Source organism: Spea bombifrons, chromosome 2 (assembly GCF_027358695.1).
Source record: "Spea bombifrons isolate aSpeBom1 chromosome 2, aSpeBom1.2.pri, whole genome shotgun sequence".
Taxonomy (NCBI): domain Eukaryota; kingdom Metazoa; phylum Chordata; class Amphibia; order Anura; family Pelobatidae; genus Spea; species Spea bombifrons.
In genome coordinates, this window is record NC_071088.1 from 31,478,602 (window position 1) to 31,497,369 (window position 18,768).

The 18,768-nt window shown below is 36.2% G+C and overlaps 1 protein-coding gene across 2 annotated transcripts in view; it reads right to left on the reverse strand.

Moving 5' to 3' along the window:
• The window catches only part of NLGN4X (neuroligin 4 X-linked), a 130,404-nt gene extending 114,701 nt beyond the window's left edge, over positions 1-15,703 (reverse strand). For both annotated transcript variants that reach the window (XM_053457387.1, XM_053457386.1), the window contains exon 1: positions 15,321-15,703. The gene's annotated coding sequence lies outside the window, so the exon portion shown is untranslated. The remainder of the gene's footprint in view (positions 1-15,320) is intronic.
• Between the last annotated feature and the right edge of the window lie 3,065 nt (positions 15,704-18,768).

Consider the following 18,768-nt stretch of genomic DNA (forward strand, 5'->3'; position numbering starts at 1 on the left):
AATATTTTGATAATCTATAAAAGCTAATGAATTCAATTTACCCTCATTTTTTTACATTTTCCATGCACTCATTTTACAACTTTTATCAAACTTTGTGGCTTGTGGCAGTAAGTTATATTGTGGGGGGGGGGGTTTCACACAAATTGTACTTCAGGCCCTGGTATGTGTCACTGCCAAACACCCCAACAGCAACATCTACTAAGTAGACTGATACCACAAATGCAAGGGTTTGTTGGGTTGTTTGGGAGGTAAAAGGTCACATTTGGAAGGTGTGCATTTTTCAATTTATAATATTACTATTTGGTCATTCTGTCCCCATGTCCCATTTGGTACATCTTTGAACCCAGACCCCATTAAACCCTATATTTTTTAAAACTAGACAGCGCATGGGTATTTGAAATGGTGGTGTTTTAACCCTCTAAACACTAATTCTACTATCAGCCTTTATAAAAGTAATGTGGTAGTCATTTATACCACTAATGCATGTCAGGATGTTAGGGGGGGGGCTAAAAGGCCACATTTGTAAGTTGTGCATTTTCCAATTTAGAATCTTACCATCTGGTCATCCTTCCCCCCATATTTGGGATTTCTTTGGACCAGGCCAATTGAATTATCTATGGGTATTTCAAATGCAAATATATAAACTATTTCTATGCCAGGAATTTTGGGGAGATACAGCACTATTTTTTCACTTGCTCAAAAAATGTTTTTTGTTTTTATTATTTTTGCTCTTTTTTCTTACTGCAAGGTTCTACTGATGGGGACATCACTGCATAATTATTTTTAAATGTTACTACATTTTTTCTAATTTTTTTTCAATCACATTGTGATTAGAAAGCTGGTCTTCAGACATAGAGTGGTTGGCAGAAAAGGGAGACATTCAGAGAGAGCATGAAAGAGTGAATGAGTGTAAGAGAGTAAGATAGTATAAAAGAATTTGAGTGAAAACAAATTTTGTTTCTGAATGTAATTTTTGTTTTTCATAAAAGAGTCAGAAGGACTTAGTTTGTCCATTATGACATAATTATTTTTCATTATTAGCTTGTCTCAATTTTGCAGTATTTTTTATTTTCATTTACATTTTATTAGTTGTCACTGAAACAGAAAAAATATAGATATGTTAACAGAGCAGCTAACAACAATTTAAAAGGACAAAGTTAAAACTGTAGTACAAGAGGAAAGGAAACAAATTATCTGCTCGCAGAGTCACTGCCATCTGCTAAGCAAAACAGTCAAAGACTGGAGCATTACACATTTTAAACTAATTTATCTCTTCAATACCATCTTTTGCTAATTCCAAGGAAAATAAGTACAGTTTAAACCAATGAAATGGTTAATATGTTTATAATAATAATTTAATACAATATTAGAAGTCACAAATGAAGGTGACCAGATGTCTCCTTTAACAGTGACATGCATAAAATGATTCAGGGAAGCAATGCAGAACAGTTTCCACATTCATTACTGCTTAAAGGGGAAACTTGTTTAGGTTACGCCTAATGCATTCTTTTATTTCAGATTCCTATAATTCATGCAGAGGAAGAAAGTAAAATATTCATGCTATGCCATGCTTCTCTACCAAAGAGTTAATTGTAATAGAAAAAATAAATGGATAAAAGCTCACGTATCCAGGAACCCAATTAGAAGACACATAATAGAAAAAGAACATGTCAATAAAATACATGTAATTGTATAAAAGAGGCCCTACGAAATAAGAGGTGATGCAATTTCTATCTTGTGAATAGTCCTCTGATACATGGTAGAATGAAAGGACACATACATATTTCATTTTGACCTCACTGCATAAATTAATCAATAGGTAAATGTTTGTTTTGTTTTTCCTGCAATTGGTGGAATAGGATACGACAATGAAAATTTGAGGAGGATTGCTGTTTAATACAGATCTTTAATTTGTGAAGATATGAAGTAAATCAGTGTGAGTAGGCCAGGATGACAAGCAGCCAACCCAATCATATGCCCATAATAGAGTATATAGATGTTATATAGTTTCCATATAGAAATATAAAAAGAAAATATATCCCACCAAAAGCATTGCCAACTGATGGCTAAGGGAGTCTTCTGTCATTAGAAATATAAGACAAAAACCATAAGAATTAAATGTCTGGGTATAGAGTGAATACATAGTTTATTTTAGGGGTTAACCTAAAGTGTAGATAGATTATGTGTGTGGTGATAGCTAAAGTTTTCTACAAAGGACTAAAGTCTACAAACATGCGACTCATGTCCAAGGTCATAGTAGAAATTGCTTTTTCTATGTAATCATCTAGTGCCCCACCTACATTTAGGACCATATGTCCAATGGTCTTTATGATGGAGTCTTAGATTTGGATCAGCCTTAGCAATCCATTTTTTTGTGTGTTGGAGCACATTTAGTCTTAAATTGCAGTTTAATTATATGAACCAAGATATCAAACAGTTCAGCTTTATAAGTAGAATATCTACAGAGCTTAACTCATGTTCTTGCCTTTGATGTTTTATGCTCGTATAAAGGGTCTACTGTTAACAACCATAATGATTACCTTCTCACATGGCTTCACTTTACAAAATTTGTTCAAATGTTCAGCTCTTTCTGGTGTTTGGCAAGTAACAAAAAAAATGCTTTCTGTAGATATGTGGCTGTTTGCTCTACAATTGAGCAAAGCAAAATAAAAAAAAACATAAAAGTGTTATATATCTTAATGTAGTAGCCTTTGACTGGTTCACATTACGTCCCTCTACTGACACATTCATCTTGTCAGTTTCCAGTCTAAATTAATTTAAACATTCTCTTGCATTAAACTGTCCCAGTGGATATTAAGTATATCATTACTTATTAATTGCATTTGTGTGAGATATACAAGAGCCAACAAATTGTCTTGTATACCCAGACAACATAATGGATTTTATGGATTGGTCTTGCCAGGTTTGAACACAATAGACATTCTACACTGAAAGCATCTTCTAGAAACACCTCTACTGTATGAATAACTACTCTTATAGCCAACACACTTTATGTTATCTATATTTCAAGATATGTGAACATACAAATATATGAAATATTCAAAATCTAGTCCGCCTTTATTATTCCACTTTAATTAAAAACAGAAACACAAGCATTCACTGGAAGCTGTTCTGTTCACTGCTTGGTGCTATTTCAGCAGTTGTTAAGTGTTATTCCGTGTTTACAATGTTCTGAAACTGACAGATGTCTATAAGCATAAGTAGTGATGTCTCCTAACACAAAGCTTTTTATGCATGAAAAAATATATACACTGCTTCGATTGCTTTTGCTTCTACACCAGGGCGATGTCATCGCAAATTTGTTATTTTGTTTTAAACACAATTTGTAGTAATCTCATAATATCACTTCATAGTTCTCTGATCATTGTGACATATGCAGCTTTTAGAAACATCATTTAAGTATGAAGAAAGGCATTGTTCCTCAAAACCTCAACCATATAAAAGAAGAACAGGCAAACACAAAAATAAAGAAAACACTAAATACACTGATATCATTTTATCCTCATTTGCTAGAAAACTAGAACAACACTAACATTTACCATGAGTCACGGAATGAAAATGCAGGTAAAGCTCATTATATTAAAATTAAACTATTTTTTTTTAAATAAGAGAAAAGGGTTTTTACATTATCACCTTATTAACGCTTGTAAACATGAGTGCTTGCAAGAAGGCTGAACTGTTAAGCTCTCTGACGTTAATACATATTATAAAAAAAAACAAAAAAGAAATGAGTGTTGCAATATAAAATTATACATTTTTATTGGACTTACATCCCATATTAAAGACGAGCTTCCCAGAGTATAAACCTCCTTTGGTTATGGTTGATATTTCTGTATTTTTAAATAATGACAAGTCAAGGTTGCCATGAGAATTCGCGTTAGAACCATTAGTTTAATACATTTGGCAAGTAACTACTTTGAAACTTCACAATTGGCTAGTGTCAGCTCATTTAAAATGTCTCTAGGTTTGTGCACTTACTATTCTAAAACTGTTTGCAGATCCTGAGAACTGGAACTCTACAACCCTGGTATAAACTATAAGCTGTCATCAGCAGCCCTTTTTTACAATGTTGATTACCTGTCAGATTGTTCGCAAACCGATTGTGCATCATTACAGAACATGTTGGCACTTTATAAATAATAAACAAAATGATAATACATTCTATCGCATTCAGCCAGCTTTTGTGCATCTATGTTTGTCATCCATGGGGGATTTGCAAAGAGAAACCCATTTCTGGCCAAAAACATCTTGATGACCCCCAAGACTTTTCGGATAATATTCTGTGGACCATTGAGTAAAAAGTGTAACTTTTGGAAGACATAGGTCCCTTTACATCTGGTGTAAAGCTGCCACAGCATTCCTCAATAAGAACCCTATACAGTTTAAGCACAGCAGTGGTGGTATGATGGTCTGCCACTGCTTTGCTGCTTCAGGACCTGGTCACCATAATTAATCAATGGTCATCAGTTCATGACCTAAAGCTCAAAGCATGGTTGGGTTATGCAGCAGGACAATGATTCGAAGCACTCAAGCAAGTCCGTCTCTGAATGGCTCGAAAGAAACAAAGTGAAGGTGTTGAAGTGGTCTAGCCAAAGTCCTGACTTAAATTTGATTGAGACGTTGTTAAAATGCAGTTCATGTTTGAGAACTCTCTCCAATGCGGCTGAATTAAAACAATTCCTACAAAAAGAGTGGACCAACATTCCTCTACATCAATGTAGAAGACTCAGTTCTTGCAAATGTTTGATTGCAATTGTTGCTGCCAAAGGTGGCACAACTAGTTAATAGATTTAGGGGGCAATAACTTTTTTTCACATGGGTTTTGATTATATATTAACCTTCAAAAAAATAGATTATATATTTACCTTTAATTAAATTATCATTTAGAAAGCTGCATTTTGCATTTACTACCCCTTCTATCAAAAACAGTAACCAGTATGTAGTACTGATAAGTATCCCCCATTTATCATACAGCATAGTATTTTTTTCACATAGCATAATATCTCTTCCATATAAAGAATTTAGAAATTAACAGAATTTAGAAATCAATCGTGAGTCATTTTCCCCCATAATTTTTTGGCCTTGTGTCACGGTATTGATGGCAATGTAAAGAGAACCTCACAGACTTATGATAAATGTTGTTAGAATTTTTATTTTCATCCAACATAAGGTGGGCGAAAATGATGCAGCTTTCAAAATAGCACTATTGAGATCTGGCAGAACACTTATTTGGCACAGCAAAAAGCAAAAAAATTAGGAATTGTGCTTTGATTAGCATTTATGATTACAAACCGTGCACAAATTCCACTCTTAACTGATTCATTTATGATCTGTTATTGCAGTGCCACTGTGCTCCGCATACTGTACTTTTACAGTTTCCTTAATCCCAAACTACCATATAAGCCGTGCAAAATGATTGGTTTTAGATTTCTCCGTCTTCAAATCAAGAAAAACTAAAACTATCTTTGTAGAAAAAAGGGTTAAATATAACTATTATATAATATGTTTAACAGTCATACTCTATATTTAGATAAATAAAGAAATACAGGTGAAATCAACTTTAAACCACCATGACAATAGCTTTACATCTTCCTCCAAAAAGAAAATCTAGGTTTTCCTGAGTTTCAAAAATAATCCTCCCTCTTGTCCCTAGAGGTGGGTGGACCGCTGTTGGTCAAGGGCCAGATCCCAGAGACATCAGTTGAACCAGACTAACCTACAGTGTAAAGACAGTCTTTGCAAGCATCCGTTTGGGCCAAAATCCTTAATAAGAGGCGTTTGAGCTAGATCACACTTATACTCCTCCATTCTTGTCCATATGGGTCAAGTCAGGCACTGGAATTAAGGAAACACTCAAGTCTGAGGCCACTAATGTTGCAAAATATGTGCTATGGTTTTGGACTGCTATAGTCACGCTTATGTTGAATGGGTTGAATATGTCTAGGATACCCTGTAGTTGATGGACCAGCCTTGGACAGGCTGAACATGATGGACGTGTATTATTTCAACTTTACAATGCAACTACATAACTATGTTAATTACTGTCTAGTCATAACTTTGTTTTTTTCAGTTCAGTACTCAATGTAGAATCCTAAAAATAGTCTAGTCCTATTTTTTTAATGGGGATTTATAAACATGCAACCTAATTAATGCATAAATAAAGGTAACTTTAGTTCCCCTATGTAAAATTGGGAATCTCTTTAGCCAAAGTGAAAATGAATTGAAAATGAAAGAAAATTAATTTTCTAAGATGACGATTTGGCAGCACAATGAATCTCATACTGTATGTTCACATGTATCTAAGTGTATCTTGTTTCAATGTGCAGGACATCGCTTTAACCCCTTAATGACAAAGCCCGTACATGTACGGGCTCAAAATGCATTGTTTTCAATGGGTTTAGGGACCGCCCATTGTCCTTAAGGGGTTAATATCTCAAACATATTCACATTGAACATGTCATCCAAAACTACACAATTGTTGGGTGCCCAGGTGAACCTTACTTGAGCTTCCTGGCATTCTTGACCTTAAAGAAAGAGGATCAAGCTTTCCTACTCTCACAGGTACTCACTTGATCTTAGCCAAAAGGCAGAGAAGCGAGAAAAGAACATTGATATTTTTTTTGCAAAACTCATACATTATTTATCACATGGAGATTATAGGTGAAAGAGCAATTTGTTATTGTGCGGCAAATTGCAATTTGATCCTCTCCTGTTCAAAATATTCCCTATGGACCTGTCTGGCCTGTCATCAGAATATTACATGCTTTATTTACTTAATATGTAATTTTTTTTTTCTATTTATATGCACCATTAGGAACATCATTCTAAGTATGCTTGAATGGTGAAATGTTGCTTCCTTAATCCGTTTTTGTCTTTGTTATGGAACTATTAATTGTCTTGTGACACAACAAAACAGGCTCTTATACATTATTGCCATAAAAACTAAAAAGTTCCTTAAAAAATGTCTGTTTTTAATACTGGAATATGCAAATAATTTATAGTCAAAGTGGAACACCACCTTTAAAAGGAACTGTTGCCATCACAGCTTTATATATAATAAAATTAATTTATTAAGACTACCTGCTGCTTCCGCCATTTGTCACTATAATTGTTTTGGAAAAGGTAAAGCTATTAGCAATCAATTTCCTGGTCTTAGATTATCTCTGTGCTCCTAACTGATCTTCAAAAAGGCTGCCCGAATAAATCAACAACTATCTTCAACTTAACAATATGTGAGAGGCAAATTAATGGGGCAGAATAATCATGCAGCTACAAAGAACAGGTCTAGCTCCGTGATTTATAGATCTTCACACATCTGTGTGTGTCTTCTACTTATTCACATTGTGTAGTGGAGCCAAAAAAGGCCATGAACGCAAGTAGAGATACTGCCAAGAAATGGTTGTTTTGCAACAAGATTATGTTGTATTTCATTAATTGACACAGTATGACTATTCTACTCTTTTCTTCTCCTTTCAGACCTCCAATCCAAGGACTAAAATGTTTCTCTGTGCGTGCTAACGTTGCTTTCCACATGTGGAAGGTTTCGGTAGAGTAGCTGTAAATGTATTGGTGTCATTTAGAGTTGTTTTTTTTTTTTTATTCACTCCTTGTCAAAAAATACCATTATTTTCTTTAATTATTTGCATTAATTGATGGCTCCATCCTTTATCCCTAACCAGGGTATCGACTAATATTATATTAATAGTATCTTTGGACTTTCAACATTTTGAACTGGCCTACAAGATGCATACTGTCTTGCCATCTGGTTCTTAACCCAGATCACCACCTGACACCCGAATAAAATAGGGGAACACTATTACTATACCAAAATAGATATTTTTTTTTTAAGTACAGGTAACACAACCCCATGAATGAAGCGAGTTTTTGGCTAACATTTTTCAAACTGTGAAAAGGAAATATTGTAGTTAGAATTGCAGGAAGGCTTCATTGCTGAAATTATTTTAAGCCTCTCACGCTAAACAGAAAGGCTACTTGGGACGTTGTCAAATTCAGCATTACTGTTTGCTGTCGCTTGCTTCAACATCTTTCCAACGATGTGACAAACTCATCAGGAAAATGGATTTCCATTGATTAAGGCCGATTTGCCAGGAGGCAAGCGGAATAAGTGACTATGTTACTTCAATGGGATTTCAACAATAAATCACCGCTTAGACATTGTAGGTGTGCGTGGCTGCCATACTCTTTCACATAAAAGATAGTATCATATTAATAATTCAATTTGTATTGTAACTGGAACGCTCTACATGTAGCCAAGCCATTTCATTCCAAATCCAGATTTTAAACATTATTTTCAGTATGCAGATGCCCTGGTCTGTGAACAAATCACCTTACTGATTAGGTTTCTTTAGCTACTAAATTAGCTATAGTCAGTTATGGATGGGCTTTCACTTGTTCATTGAAATTTAATTATATGTGGTCTTAAGATGCTATTCCATGATACCGATATTATTTGTCAGTAAAATGTATCCTACTTTGCTCCAATGTCAAGTGTTAAAGTTAGGTGTCCATGAATTCAGAATGCAATTATACTCATTATTGCTCGAATGATTATTGTATTTAGTGTCACAAATACTTGAAACTATCCTCACAATTAAAGGTGAGGATTCTTCAGTTACTTTGTCCTGTGAATCTGTTCTAAACAGCCAATTAAATTTAATGGTTCATCACTAGCAATCAATGTAAAATGCACAATTTATCAGTAACTGAAATGTACTTTGCTGCATTAACAATATCCTTCTAATTGCAGACTGTTTAAGTTAAAATCAAATAATATCAAAAAAGCACAGTAATATTTAATCTAGCTAACATAACCATACACTAGTTTCAAGTGTCACAAAAAAGTAAATTGAATAAAGTGCTTGGAAAATTATGAACAAAAATATAATTCCATTTAGATAAATCATGTATTAAACCTTAGCAGATTGATCACATAAAGAAACAGACATTTTTAAGATGCTTTTGTCTTTTTTAGGGCAACAACCAATCAGTGCCTGCTTTGATGTCACATGGAAATTAGGTATTCCCTGAAATAATTTTCAATAAGGCAGAATCAAGGATTATTTCTGCAAAGGGTTTGGACATCCATAAGTGCTAGGAATTGCATTTCTAACTCTGCATTTATTTACAGAAGTGTCAAATTGAGCAGGGTAGGCAGAATAACAGATTTGTTCGATCAGTAAAAAGATTGACAGTGACAGAAAACAGGTAACACATAACAGGTGCAGTGAGGACTGGATGTATTCTACATGCACCTTTATGTCTATCTGTTTTAGTACCTTATCCACTCTGTAATTCCCTACAGTAAAAGCATTGATTGTCTGTAAAAATGTCAAAATATTACATTACATTAGTAATGTGGATTTACAAAACAGGAGTAGCGCACTTAAAATGTCCTTTTTTAGCGCATTATATTTTAGACTTCTTGGTGATAGCCTCATTGCACTATATTGAACAATTCATAACACATTCCTGCTTTGACTGGTAGTAAATAGTGGTGAACGGACTAGCTGAGTGAAAGCTGAATCCACTGTTGGGTTCACATAGGCTTGGGAAGGGCCCCATGAGAAGTCACGCTGAAGGAGCAGATCATGCAATCTACGCTTCTCCCCCGTTCTGCCGAGCCAGAATTTATGGTAACAGAGACTTCGCTAAGCCAATTAAAAAAACGTAAAAACAAATGTTAAATATATCATTTTAGTAAAAAGGTAGTTCATACAAGAGATTGCATGAAAGATGACTTCATCTCCCTGTCCTCAGTATGCGTTATGAAGGGCCTATCCCAGTGAGCTACTAGATCCAAGAATAGTTTGGACATGAATAACACATATTTAAGTGCGAGAGATTTCTTGAAAGCCATCTCACTGATTGAACTATGCATTTTGCTGAGCCAATGCAGCTACTTTTACAATCAGCGCAAGGAAAAAGGAGCAGCTGCCCTAGGCCTTGGCTTACCCTAGAGGCCCAAGGCAGCTGTCCCACGAGCCACCATAGACTGGAGGTGGAAATTCATTGTAGAGCTCTGTCCATCCTCTGTCATTGCAGAGCACTGTAATATGCTGGAGGCCAGCAGAAGGTGGAGCATAGAGGACGTGTTATGTGCAGGTGGCTGCATAGACCTCTGTCAGCAAGATCATCCTGGAGAGGAATAAGGGCTGTTTGCCACAGGTCCCTTCCAACTCCTTCTTTTTAGCAAATAATCACCATTACTGGCTAAACTCCAAAGACAACACTCGATCTTTAGGAAAGGACATGAGAGACAAAATACTTGATGGGCTACCTTCCAGTGTTTGCTCACAACATCTGTGTGTACTTGCTGTAGTATCTCCATATTGGAACTTGGAAAGCCTTGCGTTAAACTTGCTATTGATGCAACTGAACCGCAACTTACTATTGCTGCCATGGAGTCTCACAGGTATTTTCCCACAGTGATTAGTGTCATATGAAAGCATCCTACAACAATGTGTTCTTCTTAAGAGAACGCATACATTCAAGTAACACAATATTTGCAAATGATACACAGCAGGACTATGATCCGAATATGTTAAAGAGAGCATTCCACAGAATATGATGCTACATAAATTAAAAAAATAATAATAACATTACATATTTGTTACAATATATATATATATATATATATATATATATATATATATATATATAGTGTGTGTTTCCTAGAGAATAAACAAACATTTAAAATAGGGTATAGGTTTAGAAATCACAGAGCATCGTTTTTATCATTCAGATCTTTGGAATAGTAAAGCAAACAGAATGAGAACTATTAAAAGGTGACAGGGCTGAGTACATAACCCTTTCTAATGTGGGGATCAAAATGATTCAGAGCATAAATGCTTTACAAACACTGCTTGAGTGCACCTTAGCTGAACTGTGACAGAAAAGGGACTTCTATTTGAAATGAGAGATCCATATTGATCTGTGTGGCTTATTGCCAGCTGTAAGCTTACAACCATTTTATTATAAGTTTTTTTTTTTTTTGTAGTCTTGTACCCCCCCCATACATTGGCAACACGTATGTTCGAGCCGTTCCCATTCCTTAATATGATTTATCTCAGAACTGACAGACCAATATGTTGGATTGTAGAATTAACCTTGTCTCTTTTTATTATCCCAGGTGGTTCTGTCACCATGAAAGACTATGTCACATGAAAGGCAGAGAGATCCCTTCTTAAAAGCCAAGGGGGGTTGTATTGAGAATGTGTCAAAAACAGAAGCAGAGCTCCTCTGTTGTGTATGCCGAATTTACCCAGTCAATTAGTACTCCATCGAACTATAAAAATGTTTCCTCATAAGGTTTCTGTTTAATGTTTTCAATTAAGTATCCTCAATTAAACCCAACTACTCTACAATTCTGAAACACACAGATTATACCCCTGCTGCATTCAGTGAACACATGTCAACACCCTAATTAAATTTAGTTAAAGTAGACACAGATACTTAGAATAAATATTCTTTAAGGGGAAAATAGGGATGTCCTTTTTTTTATTATTTCCCAATAATAATTCCCAAAGAACATCATTACTTGTACCATATAATGATGTCATTTATGGTACAATGCAAACCAATCATTTTTTTTTTATATTACATGATAGATAATATTCAGGTCTAAATAACGAAAACTGGGCCATAGTGTCATTTTTATGGTAATGTTTAATAAAAAGGTCACAGACAAAAAAAAGATTATTGCTAGTGCTGGTGAAATTGCCTTTGAAGTAGATGCCCATAATCAAATTGTAATGAGTACTTATGAAACATTGCAGGTCATTCCACTCTCTTCAAATTGCAAGAAAGCCTGAACGACCCTTGCAGTAACAAAGAGGACAGAGACTGAATCCGAAGTCATAAAATGAAACTTCATTATAATACGCTGATAAATTATATTATATTTTTGACGATCATTACAAAATGTCAGATACATAGCTTTGTGCCAAAAATAATGTATTTCTTGACTACTTTTTAATGTATGAATATAATAAATGTCTATGAATGACCTTGAGATGATTCCACGTAGCGTGTTCCAGGTTTACATAAATATAGCAAACATGGCAAGGACAGTTATATCCTCAGTATTTGTTAATCATCATCCCCACAGACTACAACTCCCACTCTGCGTGCCAGATAACTACAATTAGTAATGCCTTTATGCCCCAGCTGCTTTGGTTACAGTTCTCATACAAGTGCTGTAGACTACAGTCTACAGCTGACCTCTACGGCACTAAGTGATGTGTACTAAGAACCAGTATACACAAAAAAAACTTTCAATTATTGGCAACAGCAAAGTGGGAGTTGTTGTCCACACCAGCTAAAGCTACAGAGGGCGCCTACACATAACCGGGGGCATAATATGACGCATGGATAAAGAGTAACTGTTTACAATGACGGAAAAAGGGTGCCATTAAATGCCTCTGGCAATTATTTATTGACTTTCATTTGCATTCCTTGTAAGATTGATGTTCTGAACTTTGAGACTAATGGAAAATCCTCAGGAACTCTATAGGGAATAAGCTGTCAATAATTTCCTTGCAATTGCATAATACCTTAGAAACTCAAGAGTAGATTTCTAATTAGCTAAGTCAACACCCAATCATTCAATGTATGATTTTCAATATTAGTACAAAACGTATGTTAGGAGAGTGAACTTTTTACAAAATGGCAATTTGAAAGTAGTATGCTGGGGTTTTTTTTGCAAACATGTCTTTTTCTAAACGGAAATGTACAGGGATGTTATGTATAGGGTGCATTTTCAGATGCATAATAAGTATATAGGTAGGCCATTATGTGCTTGTTCAGCCATAGCAGGGACCCAGCAGACAAACCCCTTTTTTTGGCACACAAGGGGTTAAATGTATAATAGCTGTCTCTGTAAAAGACCTTATACATCAAACCAAATATTTTATGTAAGTGACCACTACAGAGGAAGAACACTAAGGGAAAAAAGTGCACACACTACCACCTTGTGGATTCATCTTAAAAGGACAGATTCTGTTTCTTGTTCCTGGCAATAGGTTTCTTAGGAATTCTGTTAATTTAGGGGTATCCAGAAGCATCCACTGCACCAGATTAACCTTTGTAATGCAACACTTAGCACCCAGAGGGTTATATATCATTGTCAGGACGCACAGACATTTCCAGGAATATTTTATGCTTTCTGGAAAAAAAGGAAATAGTATAAAGCTGTATATGTACATATACTGATACTAACATATTTTTAGGGTAGTCACATGAAAATAAAAACAAAACACTCCAATTCAATAATGACATTTTCTCACTGGTCCACTGAATAACCCTTTGTGCGAAAGAAGGTCGAGTAGTACGAGAAACCCTCCATTCCGGGCATGAGAGGGTTAATGACCCGTATATAGCAACAGAGTGAACGCATAGGAGGTTGCTGGTAAAAGGTACAAGTATTGACCTCAGGCTAAGATCGTTTATTATAATGTTATGTGACAAATCCTACAAAGAAAAGGTTGAACAATGTCAAATTTCACAGTTGGTGGTCAATTAATGTCAGTGAAGCCCATAATTTAGGAACATGCAAACACCCATCACTTGCCATTTCATGAGTCACAAACGGCTGATATGCCAATAGATTTAAGGAGCTGAAGCTCTGATGACTGATGGCTGTATTTATGTATACCCAATTCTTACAATTAAACAATATGGCACATATGTGCACACTTTCTGTACATAAGACATGCTGCTGAACGCCTGCCTTCGTGCCTCCAAGAGTCCAACAATCAATAGTCTACCTGCATTCGTCTTGCATTCGTCCTGAATTCGTTCAGAACCTAGTAAATTGCTTTTGTCCCTCAAAATCTTATTTTCCCAAAGATATGTCATCAGGGATCATATAGACTAATATGCCACCACTATTAGCAGTATGCCCATATAACCATGGTGGTGAGAAGGACACATATTAGCTTTGCTGGTGCTTGGTATTCTCGTTGGACTGGTTTCAGTCCCATACAATTATCATATGATGATCACTGTATCCTTCTAGTGTGAGATACATTACAGACATCATGCAAAAAAAAGAAAAATAACATGTGGAGGAGCTTTCTGTCTGGTAGGTGCCCTCCTGCTTGGCAGGAGACAGGGGACCTTAAAGTCTTCTTCTCAGTGCGGGATCAGATCAGCCATGCAGCTTAAACAAGGTGGGGTGAGGGGGGAGATCGGCTTTAGCTTATGGGGAGAGAGAAAAACCAACCGAAAGGCAGGCAATAAGCGAGTTATGAAGAACTGCATTCATCCATTTAGCATGTGGGCGGGGAGGGGTGGGTGAGAGTTGAAGGGGGCAACGGAGGAGGGGAGGGGGGGGTTTGGGCAATAGGGTAGGATAGATCAGGTGAAGGTATTGGTAAATCAGGAGGGGTACTATTCCCTCTGCGAATCATAACTTTTCCTTTGCAGGTGATAATAGGATGGCCATGGCATAAAGCACATTTCTGTCTCATGTACATGAAAGCAAGCAATGTGTTGCAATAGTTGCAGCAGCCTCCAATAAAACAATCATCATTCCACATGCAATGCCCAAGCTTATAATAGAGCCTTTGATTATTATTTTTTTTTTTCTCCCCACAGTATGCCCTTCATTTCCCATCAGAAGCCACAAATCACATCATCAAAGCCTCCAACAAAAATAACAAGATTTCAATATACACACTTCTATTGCAACAATGTTTAAGTGGAAAGAGGGTTGATTAGACACAGTGTCCCTGATGTAAAAGGATAGGAGTAGAATAATCCTCTTTTTCTTCTTCTCTGACCAATACTACATCATGGTTTGTGAATTTGCTTGCCAAACACACAGCACAAGTACTGCTTTCTCTGTGATCTCATTATAGCAAGACAAAAAAAAAAGAAGAACAGAAAAGCCTGCCGTTTGTCTATTACCCCAGAATTATTTGAGATATCAATCTCTCTGCTCTGTTTTTATTTACCCCTAAGCTTTGTCTGTTACTTTGTAAACATCACACAAAACACACAATCAAGGATCTCTTTCTCTTTTTTTTTTAGACTTGGGGACTGCAGCAAAATGATCATTACTGCCCAGAACACACATACAGTATCAAGGGGGGATCAAGAAAGGAATACGGCAGAGTGTGTAGCTGGGGAGGAAAAAAAAAAGTATTGACTTGCAACCATAAGGGAAAAGTAGTCTGCAGCACAGATGATTTTTTTTTCTTTTTTTTTTTTTTGTTGCAAGCACACTTAGGTTAACTAACACATGAATGGATGCTTGTGAAAGTCTGATATGAACCTACCTGGATAAAGCAGTATCACAGAGAGAGAGGGAGATAAATGCAGTGTTTCTTACAACAGCCAAATCCTGCCAAAGGGAATCCTAATCAGATTGCTTGATGCAAATCAGACTCCTTTCCTTTCTTTCTTTTTTTTTTACATCTAGGAACAAATATAGATTATTTGTTGAAATCCAAGGCGATCTTGCAGTCCACAGGAATGTAGTAAACCAAAAATAAGGAAAAAGGCTGTCTTGATGGTGGGGTGGAAAGAAAGCATCTGCTGTATTTCATTCAGCATGGAAATTCATTACAATCAGCGTGAGGAGGTTCTGCTAGTAAAGAGCTCTGATTGCCTATGCAGAGACCGAGAGGGAGACCGATCTGCAAGGAAAAGAGAGATTGAGGGGGGAGAGGGAGAGGGAGAGAGAGGACCAGGCTGTACCAGTCGTTCCTCTTCAGCTATTGGAGCAAACTGAATGAAATTTACAAAGCCAAGAGCCAATCGAATGCTGCATTCTGCATCATCACTACAGGAGCCATATCTACATCTACAACCTAATGCAAAGTGCAGCTAATTCCAGTGCAGTTGGAAGGGAACACAATCATCAGGGTGGTTAGTGTGACTACAGAGAACTTTATTGCACCAGGGAGACCACTAAAGACACCATCAAGTTTCACTTTTTTTTATTGCTGCACATGTTTTTATTTTTTTATTGGATGTGAATTTTGCAATCACTCTATACTACACAAACATGTTATACAGTGATTTAAGTCATATGTTACCAAAATGTAATGTTTTTAATAGCTATATAAAGGTGTTAATAAAATAAATACTCACCACCATATGTGAAGATGTTTGTGACGCTTGGGTCTATTAAGTGATTGCGTGTCCCCGGTCAGGTTGCGTTTTTTAGTGCAAAGTTGCAGAAGTTGGACAAAAAAGCTCCAGCTCTGAAATGAATCATAGAAATGGAACATAAGAACTATTCAGCGTAAGAACACATCTAGTCTGCCCATTTTTCCCGATAAAGAGACTCAGACCTTAAATCAGTCCTTGTCACGACTTAAATTCAGGATAGCATTATGTCGGTCCCATACGTGTTTTAATTCCCTTACTGTATAAGCCTCTACCACTTCTGATGGGAGTCTGTTCCATTTATCTACCACCCTCTCAGTAAAGTAAAAGTTCCTTACATTACATCTTTACCTCTGACGCTGCAGTTTTTGACCATGCCTAACATTTGTCCTCTAAAATAAACTTCCAGACTGAGAAGTTCTTATCTCAACTCAAAAAAGTGACTTGACTCACAAATTTGAACTTGTGTTCTCAGGACTTATATTATCTATTATAGTGATTGATGCCTAGTACCAGATACATAGTTGGACACTTTGCCAGTCACATATTTGGACACATTTTTGTTTAGTTTTTGGTCCATTTGTTTTTATACAACAAATTTAGTGTCCTGCCCTTTTCAGTTCAGATGGTTTGCGGGGAAAGTGACGTGCAGAAGCATCTCCAATGTTACACAAGTCTACTTTATATGCATATCATGATAACAGGTATCTTAATTTAATAAGGATCTGCATGATTATTCCTCCCCACTAAGTTACCTCTCCTATATTGTTAAGTTGCTAATTGTGTAGACACCCTTTGTGTCTGAAAAGAGAGAACCTCATGGCAGAAAACTGGAGATATCCATTGTTTTGCCATTCTTACTACCAAATCTCAGGTTCTATGATGTAAATCCTATGACAAGGACAACGGCACATGTTCTGGATCCCCTCAAATAAATGGATCAGAGAATATACCCCCCATCATATAAAGAAAAAATATCAAATATCTGTATTGTTATGTAGTATCTTAGTACTGACCACCCAAACTGTCACATTATTTGCCAATCACTCTAGTACTTGCCTTTGGTCAATTCTCACAAAGTTAATTTAAAGAATCCCGTATAATTCTGTTCACTGATGACAATAATGTGAGTTGGAATTTATTCTGTATACAGTTATATCCTATGCTGCAATAGTAGTATGGACTTAACCCTTTCTTGGCTTTATAGGTTACTCCTGTTAGGCAATGGTCGTGTGTCCAGATGTAGCCATGTAGATGAGGATGATTATTGTTTGTATACTAAGATTTTACATTCTGCAACAACGTACAGTTTAAATATGGTACACATACAGGTTGGGGACCCTGCCCGTAAGCTTGCAATCTAGCTTCACCTACATAGCTTTTGGTTCCAGCTCTCGCTACTACTAAGGTCACTATATCTGCTTTTTTAATATGGTGACATATGGGAATTAATAAAAATCTTCCCTAAAAAGGAGGTTCTTTTCTCTCAATAGATAAGTATCCCAGCACAGTGGGCTAGAAAGAGCAATGTTCATGAGGCATGTCACACAACCATTGCTCCTTCTACTTTATTTTGTGCTGGGATACTTAGCTATTGATAGAAGGAGCAATACTCATGTGGAATGTCACTAGCCCACAGTATCTGGAACACTAAACAAATAGGTCTGGCTACTACAAATGAATCTATTTGGCACATTCAGCAAAGGAGAGTAATGAGCAACCGATTCTTTCAGGGATGTCAGGGCCAATTAAACTCTAGTACTGCTGGGAAATGTACACAGTTTGGTAACAATGTGCTCAAGCTTTATGGGTATTCACATTTTTATTGTCATGAAGGGAGCACATGTGATATTCTTGCCTGTAAATATTTAATCTCGTTTTTGTCAAAAAAAGTGAAGTTTCAGCATAAAACCAGTGCATGTATGCATTACATCCAAAGCATTTTCAGATGCAGACAATAATAATACGTTTTTTATTTATTCTATTATCGGCCATTTGCTGTAGTTTATTCCGTCCACTGGTCAATATACTGTACATTAGTATTGGAGTAAAAATAACGGTCGCAAAATGTGCTTCCACAAAGAGGTATATTTGCTAAAATGCAAATGCAAGTTTGTAGTAGCAAACTTCCCATGTTGGCCTGAAGCCTAACTTCCATATTCATGACAAATAATATTTGCACTCACAAAACATTGCACTCAACTAAAGAAGAGTTCCAACTTGTCCCAGGTATCTCCGAAAATTAGCTATTACGTGAGATACCTGTAAATATAGTTAGGAGAAGTCACAAGAAAACCATCTAAGGATACAGTTCCAAAGGACAGCCCAACCTGAGGCCTACATCAGGCAGTTGGATAAGAGACCTCATCAGATGACAAGTCGAATTGTGAACTGAGGAAATTAGAATTATACGCTTACAAATCTGGCTCATAAAACAGGTAGCAGTAAATAGTCTCTGGGGGATTTTATAGTAGCACATACCATTTTTACCAGGCTTTGTGATTTAAATCACATATGTTAAAGGTTAATTCTTGGCTTTTTGGCTAAGATCAAGCGAGTACATGTGAAAAAAGGGAAAGCTTTGTTTTCTGACTTTAAGGCCAAGCAGGTTAA